We start from the raw sequence: 17,605 nt of genomic DNA, 5'->3' as shown, positions 1-17,605 counted from the left end.
TCATAGTATGACATACTGAATAGCTCCAGGTAAGCTGCAATTGTTTAATCAGTTATGTTCTTGTTTACTACAAGTTTGTTTTGGCTATAGCCCTATTCTCAAGTAAACTTGAAGATGTTACATTTGGCGAATCTAATTACTTCTATAAAAGAACTACATAAAGATCACTTTACATGTATACTTACATGTACTAACATCTAGTTGGAATAGGTGTCCATATCGCGTCAGTGAGTAGCCTCACGTAATGTCTGTTTGTATAGAACATCTTCGTGAACTACTTTTGACAGCTGCAATGACAATTTAAAAATAAAAATTATCTAGGAAATGAGAACGGATAAAAAACACATTAAACAAAAAAAAAGATAACAAAAGATAGAAATCACAACGAAATTATAATATCAATGAAACACAATTAACGTCACTGATTAGCAAAGATTACTCAGTAAACGTAAAGAATCAACGAGAATGAACTGTCAATGCAGCTGTCAAAAGTAGTTCACGAGAATATTCCATAAAAATAGAACTTACATGATTACAACAATCTAGCAACAAATAGATAGTCACGGTTTAGTCTCTGATGAATTATGGACACCCTACGAGGGGTATTTGGAAGTTAGCTCCGATCGGTCACGAAATGGAAACCACTGTGAAAGTCCGATGAAGCTCTGCACATATGTGTTAATCAGTGTCTCTAGTATGCGCCTCGATCGCGTCACGCTGCTTTTTTCAGTTCAGAGCGCACGGTGAGCACGTAAAGATAACTACAAGATAATGTTTCCGGACAAGTATGAGGGCCTGGTGAGTGAGATTTCACCTGATGTGATGCAGCCCACATAACCGTCATACAGTTCTTCCTTCTCGATAATTCTCGGCCGCACTCTGCAGGACAATGAAGATGTTCCTCCAGCGTTTCCGATGGGAAGTGTCTGATCACCCAAAATACACCCAGGAATTGGCTCCTGCTGTGTTTCATCTCTGCTCGCATGAACTGCTCGCTATAAAGACAATGTTTTGGCAAAGACTAAATCAGAGTAGAAATTTGGCGGAAAGCACAGTCCTTCTATGACGAGGGTGTTGGAAAGTTGGTACAACGCTACGACAGATGTCTAAGTCGGAGCAGTGACTTTGTAAAGAAGTGGCTGGAAGGTGTAGCTAACTGTTGCAAATAAAACATTTTTGATTTTCACAGTGGTTTCCATTTTGCGACCGATAGGACCTGACTTTTCGAATAGCTATCGTAGTTGTACGAACGTATGTAAACTGACCTTTTTGTACAACTTTCATAAACATAAGTAACTCACCAAACGTAACATCCGCATATTTACAAGAGAATGGAGCTATATCAGAAGCAAGCTTGTAGTAAAGAAGAAACATTACTAATTAAACTACTGCAGCTTACCTGGAACTATTCAGCATGTAACATTTGCAAAAACATAAACATACAATATTACAGTCCTTTTACTTCTATGCCTAGGTCTATTACATCTGCCATTTACGGAACTTTGAGGCTCGTGTTGTCTGTAGTTCAACCATGCCTAGACGGTCAATACAGCGGTTCGATCGCGTCCACACTGTCACTTTGTGCCAGGAAGAGCTCTCAACAAGGGAAGTGACCAAGCGTCTCGAAGTGAACCAAAGCAATGTTGTTCGGACTTGGAGGAGATACAGAGAGACAGGAACTGTCGATGACATGCCTCGATCAGGCCGCCCAAGGGCTAGTACTGCAGTGGATGACCGCTACCTACGGATTATGGCTCGGAGGAACCCTGACAGCGACGCGACCATGTTGAATAATACTTTTCGTGCAGCCACAGGACTTCGTGTTTCGACTCAAACTGTGCGAAATAGGCTGCACGATGCGCAACTTCACTCCCGACGTCCATGGCGAAGTCCATCTTCGCAACCACGACACCATGCAGTGCGGTACAGATGGGCCCTGAAGTACATCGCCCTTGTATAGACACTCTATATACTCCTTCCACCTTTCTGCTTTCCCTTCTTTGCTTAGAACTGGGTTTCCATCTGAGCTCTTGATATTCATGCAAGTGGTTCTCTTTACTCCAAAGGTCTCTTTAATTTTCCAGTAGGCAGTATCTATCTTACACCTAGTGAGATAAGCCTCTACATCCTTACATTTGTCCTCTAGCAATGCCTCCTTAGCCATTTTGCACTTCCTGTCGATCTCATTTTTGAGACGTTTGTATCCCTTTTTGCCTGCTTCATTTACTGCATTTTTATATTTTCTTCTTTCATGAATTAAATTCAGTATTTTTTCTGTCACCCAAGGATTTCTACTAGCCCTCGTCTTTTTACCTACTTGATCCTCTGCTGCCTTCACTACTTCTTCCCTCAGAGCTACCCATTCTTCTTCTACTGTATTTCCTTCCCCCATTCCTGTCAATTGTTCCCTTATGTTCTCCCTGAAACTCTGTACAACCTCTGGTGTAGTCAGTTTATCCAGGTCCCATCTCCTTAAATTCCCTCCTTTTTGCAGTTTCTTCAGTTTTAATCTACAGGTCATAACCAATAGATTGTGGTCAGAATCCACATCTGCCCCTGGAAATGTCTTACAATTTAAAACCTGGTTCCTAAATCTCTGTCTTACCATTATATAATCTATCTGAAACCTGTCAGTATCTCCAGGCTTCTTCCATGTATACAACCTTCTTTAATGATTCTTGAACCAAGTGTTAGCTATGATTAAGTTGTGCTCTGAGCAAAATTCTACCAGGCGGCTTCCTCTCTCATTCCTTACCCCCAATCCATATTCACCTACTACGTCTCCTTCTCTCCATTTTCCTACTGACGAATTCCAGTCACCCATGACTATTAAATTTTCGTCTCCCTTCACAATCTGAATAATTTCTTTTATTTCATCATATATTTCTTCAATTTCTTCGTCATCTGCAGAGCTAGTTGGCATATATAATTGTACTACTGTAGTAGGCGTGGGCTTTGTATCTATCTTGGCCACAATAATGCGTTCACTATGCTGTTTGTAGTAGCTTACCCGCAATCCTATTTTCCTATTCATTATTAAACCTACTCCTGCATTACCCCTATTTGATTTTGTGTTTGTAACCCTGTAGTCACCTGACCAAAGGTCTTGTTCCTCCTTCCACCGAACTTCACTAATTCCCACTATATCTAACTTTAACCTATCCATTTCCCTTTTTAAATTTTCTAACCTACCTGCCCCATTAAGGGATCTGACATTCCACGCTCCGATCCGTAGAACGCCAGTTTTCTTTCTCCTGATAACGACATCCTCTAGAGTAGTCCCCGCCCGGAGATCCGAATGGGGGACTATTTTACCTCTGGAATATTTTGCCAAAGAGGACGCCATCATCATTTAACCATACAATAAAGCTGCATGCCCTCGGGAAAAATTACGGCCGTAGTTTCCCCTTGCTTTCAGCCGTTCGCAGTACAGGCCGTTTTGGTCAGTTTTACAAGGCCAGATCAGTCAATCATCCAGACTGTTGCCCTTGCAACTACTGAAAAGGCTGCTGCCCCTCTTCAGGAACCACACGTTTGTCTGGCCTCTCAACAGAAACCCCTCCGTTGTGGTTGCACCTACGGTACGGCTATCTGTATCGCTGAGGCAGGCAAGCCGAAAATAATGTACACCAATTGCGACTATTTGTCATTATTTGTAAATGTTTCCGTCAAACGAAATTATTTTACGATTAATGACAAAACCCAAGGTTATACGGAGTCTTCAAACATTCAGTGTCCACACTAAGAGAAATTACGATGGAGCCATCAGCAAATGGATTTTATTATGTAACCAGCTGCCAGAAACGCATATTGCGAGAGCACAAATCATGTGTAATTACGCCTGTGGCGATAAAGATAAACGAAACGAACCTCCTTTGAACATCGTTACACCTAAATTTATTTAAGGTACCTAGTGTTATGACGTCTTGACGTTCGCATTGTGCCAGTAAACAGCATGCAGCACTGTAGTGCCTGCTTGACGGTAGCAGTATACAATTACAAACTTCTCGGACTTGTCAAGGGAGTGAGTATATAACATTTTGAATAGGAACCCATGTCCGGAGGCATATCGTTTCCGTGTTGTAGTCGTTTGAAAACATGTTTGCTAGTCAGGTATGCAACAAGCTAGTCATAGTGGGGGGTGGTTACGCCGGATCGGCTGATTTCATTTGACATGTATCCTGCCTCTCTCACCTCGTTCATGTGTCTGTGACTGTCAGAGCAACATGGCTGACTACACGTTTGCAGAGCACACCGACATGATCCTTCTGAATGGTGAAGCTCACGGTAATGGAAGAGCTGCTGGTCGCCTTCATCAAGATCGTTCCCCACAACGTCCAACTCCATCGCATATCCTTTTCGCTACAATTACGTAACAACTTCGAGAAAGTGTACGTCCACCGTCAGCATGCGTAACTGTGGTGCTCCAAGGAGACGCCGCACACACGAAATGGAACAGGCCTTACTGAATCTCGTTGAAGAGACCCCATTATCGAGTACAGGAGGAGCAGGTTATTTGGTTTTTAATGAGTAGAACTGTGAAACAAGTGATGTACTGGGTCAGCCCTAATCAATTACTTGTAAAAGTGGTCGCGTTACCTCTATGTCTTCAAATGAAACTTCCTGGCAGATTAAAACTGTGTGCGGGACCGAGACTCAAACACACAGTTTTAATCTGCCAGGAAGTTTCATATCAGGGCACACACCGCTGCAGAGTGAAAATCTCATTCTGGAAACATACCCCAGGCTGTGGCTAAGCCATGTCTCCGCAATATCCTTTCTTCGAGGAGTGCTAGTTCTAGAAGTTTTGCAGAAGAGGTTCTGCGAGGTTTGGAAGGGAGAAGACGAGGTATTGGCAGAATTGCATCTGTGAAACCGGGTAATGAGTGTCGTGCTTGAGTAGCTCAGTTGTAGAGCACTTGACCGCGAAAGGTAAAAGCCCCGAGTTTGAGTCTCGGTCCGGCACACCGTTTTAATCTGCCAGGATGTTTCCTATCAGCGCACACTCCGCTGTAGGGTGAAAATCTCATTCATGTTTTCAAATACTAGTTTTGTAACACCCTGTATAATAAGTGACGTTGGGTATGGAGGTATTAGTTGCAAGAATTCTTGCAGCAGCCTCACACATGTAGAGCACACCATACCTTTTGCATCGAGCACGGGACGCCTCGCTACGTTGATACCGGCTCTGCGCTGAAGTTAATGGTACCCATTTTGAACATTTATTATAGCACTGGTCGGATCAATAAAGGACTGAAACATACGTAACATTTTTTTTTTTCTCAGTCACACCCAATGATCCCCTGGAAACTTCATATTCACTTAGATCCGACACTTCGCGTAACGATATACAGAGTATACACTTTAATCGCTCATAGTTTCGAAATTAATTTGCTCAAACATCTAGTTTCCGGTGAAGGTGTAGTTTAAAGGTCAAGTTATTGAAGTCACTGTAGGTGTTCGAAGTGGTCATCTTTAGCATACATACACAGGCGACGCCGCTGAAGTGCTACACGAACTATCCATTGCAGCGTGTTTAGTCGAATATCTGCACAGGAATGTTCGACGCATTGTTGTAGTTTATCCAATGTGCGCGGTTTTTCGTCGCTAAACGATATCCTTAACTTAGCATAAAAATTCTCGGTTTACTTGCAGCGTCAAATTTGGATAAAATCCCGAGCTTTCGATGACTACCTCCGTCATCTTCGTCAGGGGTAAAACTGACTGTCGTGGACCGGTGAGGCTTCCGTTTTTATAAGCAGTGGACGGCTTCTCATTGGATGGATGACGTCACGGTGAAAACGGCGCGTACGGAGGTGGCGGTCGCTATGTCCATAGATTTTGTTTGCGTGCTTTATCCAGTGTTACTTGCAGCGCCATCCATCGCAACAGGCGGAGAACTGCGAGGAATGTAAGAAGTCTCCCTCTGCGCTCTTTCTTTATCAACTGCGAGCTTCCATGCATTGCTGAGTGCATATCCGGAGTCTCTGTTGAATAAGAGCGCAGTTTTACCCCTGACGAAGATGACGGAGGTAGTCATCGAAAGCTCGGGATTTTATCCAAATTTGACGCGGCAAGAAAACCGAGACTTTTTATGCAAGGACTACGTCGCGAAAGACTTGGTAGTGATATCCTTAACTTTTCCCCACGAGCAAAAACCCAGAGTTGCTAAATCTGGAGAATAGTGGATACTTGACAGCATCTCTTCGGTCTGTTCAAGGTGAGGGTAGATTCGCTTTGAGGTACTCCTAAACACGATTATGGTAGTGGGGTGGGGAAAGTTAAAAATAAAACCTTTCGCCCCATACAACTCTTGGAAGAGGAGGGAGAAGATTGGTGTTTAACGTCCCGTCGACAACGACGTCATTAGAGACGGCACACAAGTTCGTATTAGGGAATAAGAGAGAAGGAAAGCGGCCGCGCCTTTTCAAAGGAACCACGCCGCCATTTGCCTTAAGCGATTTTGGGAAATCACCGAAATGATAGGACGCGGGTTTGAACCGTCGTCCTTCCGGAGGCGAGTACAGTGTGCTAACTACTGCGCTACACCACTTTCTCTTCGTTATCAGTGTGACTTGGTACTATCATGAAACTTCAGTAGACCATAGTCATATCATCATGTAATAAAAGCTGCAAATGGGAGTAAAAATTAATTATGATGACAAAATAATAAATAACAAGAGAAAGGCAAAAAAAAAAAACCGATAACATAGCCGACAAACCACCACCAATTTCTCATGATATGCATCAACAATTTTTATGTACTTTTTATATTTCATTCATTTTTAAACTTATATATATATATATATATATATATATATATATATATATACAACACAAAACAATACGAGCAGGGAAACTAGGAGAGAACAAGCCGAAGCAAATCAGATGGGAATATACATAACAAAGGAAACACGTATCATCAGAAAAATAACATTAACCAACACCTTGCCGACGGAAAACAAGATTCAACATGTATTAAGCCGACATAGCCGACAAACCACCACCAATTTCTCATGATATGCATCAACAATTTTTATGTACTTTTTATATTTCATTCATTTTTAAACTTATATATATATATATATATATACACAAAACAATACGAGCAGGGAAACTAGGAGAGAACAAGCCGAAGCAAATCAGATGGGAATATACATAACAAAGGAAACACGTATCATCAGAAAAATAACATTAACCAACACCTTGCCGACGGAAAACAAGATTCAACATGTATTAAGATTTAACACGTTGGCGAAGAGGTCTCGGTATCGAGGCATTAGCAAGCATGTCCAGTAGGCCGTGATCATGTACTGCATGAAGTTCATGTGATCTTCCCCCTCGCCTTCTACAACATAATGAACGAAGTTTCCCAGCAACTACATAACTGTATGGGCTTACGGCCGTGGAAATAAGGAAGAATCTGGCAGCAATATGATGTCCATAGTGCATACAGTCTCAGATGATCGAATAAGGAAGGCCAGTTGTGTCCTAATCCAAGGCCAATTTGCCATACGACCTCCACAAGTAAAGCGATGTCGTATCGTATCTGTAGACGTACAGCGACTACATAAATCCGTGTCGCTAAGCCCAATACAGAAAAGACGCTCGTTCGTTGGAATCAAGTTACTTACTGCCTTATACCACGAGGACGCTACGCACAAAATCGTAAGACTGATATTGAACCATACTGTTGTCCAGTTTGTTTGCGGCGATCCTTTTTCAACAAGGTTCGGGCAAGGGACTGCTTCCCAACGAGTCGTTAGAAATTTCTTCGTGAGGACGGGTCTTTATAAAATGCCAGCCTCTAAATAGCTCATCGCAAGACAGAAGTCAGGAATGTGTCTTAACGTATAATTTATGCGACCAACACAAATAGGGGGTTCAAGACTAGCAGAACGGACACAGAGAAATAAACGAGACGTGAATGTGTGAGTTTCTTGAGTCATCGTCAAAACAGTACGACGTACATATAGCATCTGCGTCTTCCTTCTTACATCAGCCAGGCCCAACACCCAAAAGGAACGAGGCTTCGTGACCACCTCATACCGTAAGCGAAAGATATGTCTTTTCCATAAGAAACGACCAGACAATTGTTGTAGTTTCTTCGCCATCATCGAGGGAAGCGGATAAACTTGGGCCACGTAATAAGCTTTGCATAAGACATATGTATCCAGTATTCGGACTTTCTGGAGCAGACTAAGAGAACGACATTCATGCTCTAGTATCGCTCCCAGTATTTCTTCCGTAACAGACTTCCAGCTGAGCGTCGCCATTTTGAATGGAGAACCATCAATGATGACACCGAGAGACGTATGCCGAACCACTGCAGAAGCCCAAGGAACAATCGCGTCATCAAAACCTCGTAAGGTAAGAAGCCTGCATTTACCTTCATTCAGTAGTACTCCTGAACTTCGACAATAATAAACGGATACAGCCTTCAGTCGACGTATCTTCACAAGATTGCGGAGTAGAGCCATCACGTCATCCACGTATGCACGAACAGCTATAGTTCCTCCGGAAAGCGTCAAACTTTTCAGCTGGGATGCTAGCATCCGAAGTAGGGTCTCCAGAGACAACACAACAACACAAACAAAGTCGTTGACAGCAAACTTCCTTGAGACACTCCCCAACTGATACATATCGGTGGCGTCAGTTGAGCATTAACAACCACCGAATCTGAAATACCCGTAAACAGATTTGAGAGCACTTGCCGTGCGTCATCCGTAAAACCAATTACCGACAGAATCTGAACAAAAAAGTCGTGATTAACACCATCAAATGCTTTATCAAAGTCTGGAAAAGCAAGGGCACAAGGGACGGATGTTACAGCAAAAACCGAAACCACGTCACGACACTCGAATGTTGGGTCGTGGGCAGCCGGTCCACGGGGTTTCGGAATCGGAACAATTTTTTCCACTTTGAACGAGGTCGGCACTACACTAGCCCGTAACACTTCGTTCAAAAGAGGCGCAAAGGCAGCACACAACAACGGCCAAACGCGCATGTAAAATTCCTTGGAAAGTCCATCGAGACCCGGAGACTTCTCAGAAGGTGATCCCACAATAAGTTTGTAAACTTCCTCATGCTGAAAGGCAGATAAGATGGTTCAAAAAATGGTTCAAATGGCTCTGAGCACTATGCGACTCAACTTCTGAGGTCGTCAGTCGCCTAGAACGTAGAACTAATTAAACCTAACTAACCTAAGGACATCACACACATCCATGCCCGAGGCAGGATTCGAACCTGCGACCGTAGCGGTCACGCGGTTCCAGACTGAAGCGCATTTAACCGCACGGCCACACCGGCCGGCAAGGCAGCTAAGAGCGCTTCACTATGTTCAGGTGTAATTATCATATCCAAGATGCGGACTAGTGAGTCGTAAAAGGTTTCACTGGACTTATCGACGTCTTAGATGTCTACATAGTACTGATGTAAGAGACGCGCTCTATCAGTTTACGCCATTACGATATGTCATTTATTTGTCGTGAGACAATGAATACAAGCGTATGCAAATATGCGAAGTAGACTACTTTTCGTGTTGAAGTGTCACTTATTTCAGATACTGTTCTAATGGTAAATAAAACAGCATTTAGTTTCTGAACAAGATCCTGGACATGGGCTTTCCACAACAGCTTACTATCTATCCGAACGCCTAGGAACTTGAACTGTTCTGTCTCGCTTATAATATGCCCATTCTGTCTGATCAAAATATCGGTTCTTGTTGAACTGTGAGTTAGAAACTGTAAAAACTGAGTCTTACTGTGATGTAGCATCAAATTATTTTCCACAAGCCACGAACTTATTTTATGAACTACATTATTTGATACTGTTTCAATATTACACACAAGATCCTTCACTACCAAGCTGGTGTCATCAGCAAAGAGAAATATTTTTGAATCACCTGTAATACTAGAAGGCATATCATTTATATAAATAAGAAACAGCAGTGGCCCCAGCGCCGACCCTTGGGGAACGCCCCACTTAACAGTGCCCCATTGGGACTGAACATCACTACCACTCTCAATATTGCGGAGAATTACCTTCTGCTTTCTGTTCTTAAAGTAAGAGGCGAAACAATTGTAAGCTACTCCCCTTAGTCCATAATGGTCCAACTTCTGCAGTAATATTTTGTGGTCAACACAGTCAAAAGCCTTCGTTAAATCAAAGAAAACACCTAGCGTTCGCAACCTTTTATTTAATCCGTCCAAAACCTCACAGAGAAAAGAGAATATAGCATTTTCAGTTGTTAAACCATTTCTAAAACCAAACTGAACATTTGACAGCAAATTACGTGAATTTAAATGCTCCAGTAACCTTGTATATACAACCTTCTCGATAACTTTAGCAAACACCGATGGCATAGAAATAGGTCTAAAATTGTCAACATTATCCCTGTCTCCCTTTTTATAAAGTGGCTTCACTACCGAGTACTTTCATCGGTCAGGAAACCGACCAGTCCTAAAGGAAAAGTTACAGATATGACAAAGTACTGGGCTAACATACATAGAACAACACTTAAGTATTCTGCTAGATACCCCATCATATCCATGAGAGTTCTTCGTCTCTAGTGGTTTAATTATTAACTCAATCTCCCTCTTATCAGTATCATGGAGGAGCATTTCAGGTAACAGTTTCGGAACACTTTTTTTTCCAAGAGCGCTATATGTGATGGAATTTTACGTCGAACACGCATTTCCACGGAACGAATTCCAGTATAACACTGTAATCTGTGTTGAGTAGACCAACGTTCACGACGAATGTTTTTGACGCTACCATAAGGAGTCAATATGTCCTTTAGAAAGTTGTCATCAACCTCTGGCGGGATGTTGAACACTCGAACATTGGTGTAGCCAATTTCAGCATCAACAAGTGACACCATACTAACGGAATTATCACGATGCTTGAATTGGACTTGAGAACCATGTCGCGACAGTTATCTCTCAACGTGAAGGGGATCCACAAATTTCACGTAAAACACGTACCCGTCTGCGACAAAATGAGCGATGTCGACCTGATCAGAGTTCACATGAACTGTATCGACAAGCCAGTCGTGGATTTCTAAAGACCCGGGCTGCACGTGTCGCGTTGTTTTATCGAAAGTAAAGCTCACAGTACCCTTTCGTGGAATACACGTGGAAACCGTGGAAGCCATAGTGGAGCTCCGACTCCGCTGCAAGTAGACGAACACAAACAGACGGTAAGGCGGAGCGGAGGCGCTACGACTCACTCGGCGGACAGAACAACACAAACGAGGAAAACTTCACACAAGCGACGCTGCGGCAATTGAAATACGAGCAAACAAGAGCATTCCCGCTAGGCGCTCGAAGCGGAACTGACGCTCGGTCATACAACTAATTGCTGGCGGGTAAAATTGATGTCTCATATTACTCTAGATACACGTCACCAGTTATGGCGTCGAAGAAGAACGACTCGATCTAATCACGATAAGACAGCCCATACCACAAATTCCTTCCCGGTAAATTTACGTCTTTGTCCACATTGACGCGTGAATTTGCCGCGGCAAAGTGGGCGCTGTTGTAACGTATTCTGTAACCACAATACAACGCATACTGTACCAATGAGTTTAAATTGCGCCTCATCAGGCCACACAATCATCTCTGCAAACGCGTCATTTTTGCGCACTTGCAAATAAACCAATACAATACTACGAATTTCAGTCGCCCTCTCTCACTGCGTGTAGTAGCCTTGGGACGTAGCATCTGAACACTTGAGCGGCTCACCCGGGTTTCATGACCACACTGTCCCACAGACTTCTATGGCGGGAGAGGGAATTGTTCTCAGCGAGCAAATTGTTGTAACAACTGTAACACACCCTTCCACATCGGATTTGTCTCCAATGCGCGCAGCTATTCACTTTTCGATAGCTCTGTCTCAAACTCATTTTTTCATCGGCGATAAACATCGTTATTGTTTTCGTACTAAATACACCTCTTCAAAAGGGCAACGTCTTCAAAAGGCCTTTCATCTAATTTCAGCTTTGCACCAGCCATGCTTACTCACGTAATTGAAAGCCGCGCATCTGGTCTGCTGTGGCCGCGTGGTTCTAGGCGCTTCAGCAGCGCTGCTGCTACGGTCGAATCCTGCCTCGAGCATGGATGTGTGTGATGTCCTTAGGTTAGTTAGGTTTAATTAGTTCTAAGTTCTAGGGGACTGATGACCACAGATGTAGAGTCACATCGTGCTCAGAGCCTTTTGAACCATTTGAAAGCCGTGCGTGGCAGCCGGGAGGCCTGAGGCAACTTCCCACGGTTCGCGCGGCTCTTCCCGTCGGAGGTTCGAGTCCTCCCTCGGGCATGGGGTGTGTGTTGTCCTTATCGTAAGTTAGATTAAGTTCGGTTTAGTAGTGAGTAAGCCTAGGGACCGATGACCTCAGCAATTTGCTCCCATAGGAACTTACCACCACCACGTAATCAAAAACAAAACAAAGCAACGCTTATATGGCGGTCATCATGTAACAACAAAACAAAATAACGCGTATGTAACGACTACCACGTAACAAAATCCATATATACGTGTATATGGATGTACGTATACAAGTATGTATGTACCCATGTATGTATGTTCCACACCTCCTCCTAAACTGCTGACTCGATTTCACTCAAACTTGGTACACATACACTGAAGCACCAAAGAAACTGGTACAGATATACGTATTCAAATACAGAGATATGTAAACTGTCATAATATGGCGCTGGGGTCGGCAACGCCTATGTAAGACAACAAGTGTCTAAATGGTTCAAATGGCTCGGAGCACTGCGGGACTTAAATTCTGAGGTCATCAGTCCCCTAGAACTTAGAACTACTTAAACCTAACTAACCTAAGGACATCAAACACATCCATGCCCGAGGCAGGATTCGAACCGGCGACCGTAGCGGTCCCGCGGTTCCAGACTGTAGCGCCTAGAACAGCTCGGCCACTGCGGCCAGCCAACAAGTGTCTGGCGCAGTTGTTAGATTGGATACTGCTGCTATAGTGGCAGGTTACCAAGATTTAAGTGAGTTTGAAAGTGGAGTTACAGTCGGCGCACGAGCGATGGGACACATCATCTCGCAGGTAGCGATGAAGTGGAGATTTTCCCGTAAGACCATTTCACGAGTGTACCGCGAATACCAGGAATCCGGTAAATCATTGACTCTCCGACATCGCTGGTGCCGAAAAAGATCCTGGAAGAACAGAACTAACGACAACTGAAGAGAATCGTTCAACGTGACAGAAGTGCAACTCTCCCGAAAATTGCTGCAGATTTCAATGCTGGGCCATCGACAAGTGTCAGCGTGCGAGTCATTCAACGAAACATCATCGATATGGGCTTTCGGAGTCGATGGCCCACTCGTGTACCCTTGATGACAGCACGACACAAAGTCGTTTCAAATTGTATCGAGCGGATGGACGTGTACGGGTATGGAGACAACCTCATGAATCCATGGACCCTACATGTCAGCAGTGGACTGTTCAAGCTGGTGGAGGCTCTGTAACGATAAGGGGTGTGTGCAGTTGGAATTATATGAGACCCCTGATACGTCTAGATACGAATCTGACAGGTAACAAGTACGTAAGCATCCTGTTTGATCATTTGCGTCCAGGCATGCCCATTGTGCAATTCGACGGACTACGGCAATTCCAGCGGGACTATGCGACACCCACACATCCAGAATTTCTACAGAGTGTCTCCAGGTACACTCCTCTAAGCTTAAACACTTCCGCCGGCCACCAAACTCCCCAGACACGAACATTACTGAGTATATCTGGGATGCCTTGCAACGTGCTTTTCAGAAGAGATGTCCAACCCCTCGTACTCTTACGGATTTATGGACAGCCCTGCAGGATTCTTGGTGTCAATTCCCTCCAGCACTACTTCAAACATTAGTTTAGTCCATGCCGTGTCCCGTTGCGGCACTTCTGCGTGCTCGCCGGGGCCCTGCACGGTATCAGGCGGGTGCACTAGTTTCTTTGTCTCTTCAGAGTAGCACGTACTGCCTGGAAAGAATCGTCGTGGGGTAAGAACCACCTGCCAAATTCAGGGATGGGACTGAAAAAACAGCGTAGCCTCCAACTAGCGAATACCCTTACTTTAGTCTACCAGTATATGAAAATGAGAGCACTTAGTGACCTGCAACAAGCATTACACATCATATCAGACCTTCAACAATTTTTTTCTCGCTGACAACAGCCAAGCAATGATAAAACGAAAAATTATTTATCACTTACTACATTTTTGCTATTCATGCAGTAAAACCGCCGCATCAAGCCTGACTTTTGATTTATTACTTCTTTGCTACTAACCGTATTCGCGACACATTTTGGAGACAGTATTCACATATACCAGTGAATGTACTAGTAAAATTGAGAGTATAACATCGTACCATACATATTTCCGGAGATACAACGTCGTAACCATCGAGCAGGGTGACAATGAAACTGCAGGGCGAAATTCCCTAGAGATACAGGTGGAATGTGTGTACAAATACGTGTAAAATCTGTTAGATACATGTGAAATATATTTGACACTTTCGTACGCGGGCAAAGCCCCGGTTGAGAAATTCATCCTAAAGCCCCAGGTGAGAAATTCATCCTATATCCCTGGAACGATTTCAACCAAATTTGGTACAGTCATTAGTTTCGATATGGAAAGAACTACTGCGGGGGTAAGAACCATCAGCCCCCTATTCGGGGCGGGAAACGGCGGGAGGAGGAGATGGATAGACAGAGGGGGAAATGAGGAGATAGACACAGATAGGTTGGAGAGGGACGGAGCCATAAAATGGAGAAATGGATAGGGAGAGGGGAGAGAAGGAGATGAACAGAGACAGGTCTAGGAAGAGACAGGGAGAGAGAGGAGGTAGACGAGATGAATAGAGAGAGAGGTTGGAGGAAATGGACTGGACAGAGTAAGGGGAAGAGGAGGAGATGTACAGAGAGAAGGGTGAGGAGGGGTTGGACAGAGAAAGGAAAGAGAGGAGATGAACAGGGAGAGGAGGAGGAGGAGATGAACAAAAAAGGGGAATGAGGAGATGAACAGAGAGAAGGGATGGAGCAGACTGAAGAAGAGAGGAAAATGAGTACATGGAATTATAACGGAAAGGAGATGATGAACAGAGGCCGAAGGAGAAGATGGACAGAGGGGGGGAGGTACAGATGGGCGAAGAGAGGAGGGAGGAGCAGATGGACTGAGAGAGAGGTAAGAGGAGATGAACAGTTAGAGAGGCAGGATGTGATTGTACGTAGCACTGATAGCGTAGTTGCTCTTCGTAGCAGCATTCCATACTAACAAACCAGTTGCGTCTTTACCTGCGGTTACTCGTACTTTAGGTACTTGGGCTTACACTGCTCAGTTTAAAAAGAATTGCTCGACACCTGCTTTCATACCCCGCAGATAATTCACTGCTAATAATAATTTGTAGCTGCGATCCTGTAGTCAAAGAATGTATGCATTGGCTAGATTTATGAGTTAATAAAATACACAGAGATACAAAATAAAAATTAAATGAACAATTTAACAACAATGGTTCTATTTCAACGTCTGTAATTGATGTAGACGATAGAGAATTATGTTGAATAATATTCATTCAAGAAAAGACGTCTCAAATAAACGGGAAGTGGTCCTACGATATTCAGTTAAAATACATACAAAAATGCCCTTATCTAATGCAGTTAAATTACGTTGCGAGCGTATGAGAATGGCAGCAAAATCCCCAGACTAAATAGTCCCGTAAGATACGTCAAAACGAAATGTATTTCGTAATCGCAGTACACGAAAGATTCACTGGCTCAAGACTTGCAAATTAACATACACGATAAAAAAATAGTAACTTCCTCCCTGTCTGTCTGGAGAACATTCAGACCTCTTGATGTGTAAAGTTCCATCAAAAATTAGAGTACCGAAGCGGCCGTTGACCACTCAGAATCAATCACCTCATGAATAAATCAGGCAGCGTTCTTGCTCAACTGTGCTTATGACAAATAACAACGAATTTTCGTTAAAAATAGTAAGCTACACAAATATGACAATATGTGAGGCATTCATAATGTGTTCATTAGCTGTATAGTTGTGGAGAATACGATATTCTGGCAAACATTTGCCTAATAAAAAAGATATAAAATACGTCGTCAAGAAATAAAATAGATAAAGATTCGTAGTTTTCAGATATGATAGCCACAGTGTAATGGTATCATCTGAGATATCATATACTGAAATCATAGTAAGCGTTTAAAAGTTGTTAATTCAGATGTTCATTGCGAAAATGTTAGTCACTGGGAAATATTAGCTCATGTGGCTCTAAAGATATTGAAAAATTGTTGTCGCATTGGATACACTTCATTTGTCTGAGATCGCAGATGAGTTCAGATTTGGTTTAATACTTAACAATAAATATTATCTTAGATTCTCAAAGACATGTAAGAAGCCACGTTTTAGCTTGCCAGACATTTCGCCATTTTCGGAGCAGTGTCTCCTGCACAACGGCAATCGAATAATAGCCGTCCAAATCGCCAGCTTTGAGATTTATCCATTTCTGGCGACACTGCTCGCCTCTGTACACGGCTGCCCTGTACCGGCCGCTGCGGCCTTTCCAGCCACGGTGCTTTGGCCGGGACGGCCAAGCCACGCCCTAAGCCCCAGGCCCCCACAAGCAAATTTACGTTACCTCCTAGCAACTCAAAGCGGCCAAATCACTCGCCTACATACGCGTAACGTTACACACTTCCACTAACGTGGCACATTAGCTCGCTAATTTGTCTCAATAAGTCGCACCACATTTGACATACTCACATGGTAAATAAATACACGTAATATGTAATTAGAATACCCAAATGCATGTCAGAACAATAGTGTAAGTATCTCTGTAGTGGTGTATGGAACTGCATGTACCTCCTAGGATATACTGTAACACCTTATCTGCATACAGTTACTAAATCAAACACAAATTATGAAAATTATTTCATATTAATTAAATGCCAAGATAAACGCATAACTTTCACGTAACTTATGAGTCAGCTAGATCTTTCAAAAAGCGTAGCACTTCACCATCACCAACACAACATAGATCGGTGTTTTGGCTTCGAAGTTTGGATGCTTCGCAGTCGAGCCAACTCTGCAGAATTTCTTGACCCCTCTGGCCAGGTACTACGCTGAAATGTGCGTCAGTCCGCAGTTACCGTGAGTGCTGAAGGATGATAGCTGTCGAAATATGACTGTGGGGTAGTTACAGTAATCATATAACTTCCTGGATTCCCATAGATCGTACATTGAACCCCCTACCAGTGGAATGAAACATTCACAAACAGGATGGCAAACAAAAACCGATTTATCGCATAGGCAAAACACGAGATTCAGCTCGACATTTCAAACATTCTGTCCATGTTCCCACAAGAAAACAGGTCTTTCGTGAAATGAAATTACTCGACTCCATAAATCACCTAACATTTTATCTGCTTTACAAGTTTTTAAAACTAATATTGCCCTGTGCAGATATTGCCTATTTAACTACCTTTTAACTCAGCAGATAACTGCATTATATATTCGACAAATGTTCACTCATATCTGTTCTAAAATACCATTTATCTTCAGAATTTTACATACAT

The sequence above is a fragment of the Schistocerca americana genome, chromosome X (genome assembly GCF_021461395.2).
Source record: "Schistocerca americana isolate TAMUIC-IGC-003095 chromosome X, iqSchAmer2.1, whole genome shotgun sequence".
Taxonomy (NCBI): Eukaryota; Metazoa; Arthropoda; class Insecta; order Orthoptera; family Acrididae; genus Schistocerca; species Schistocerca americana.
This window is presented reverse-complemented; position numbering follows the sequence as displayed.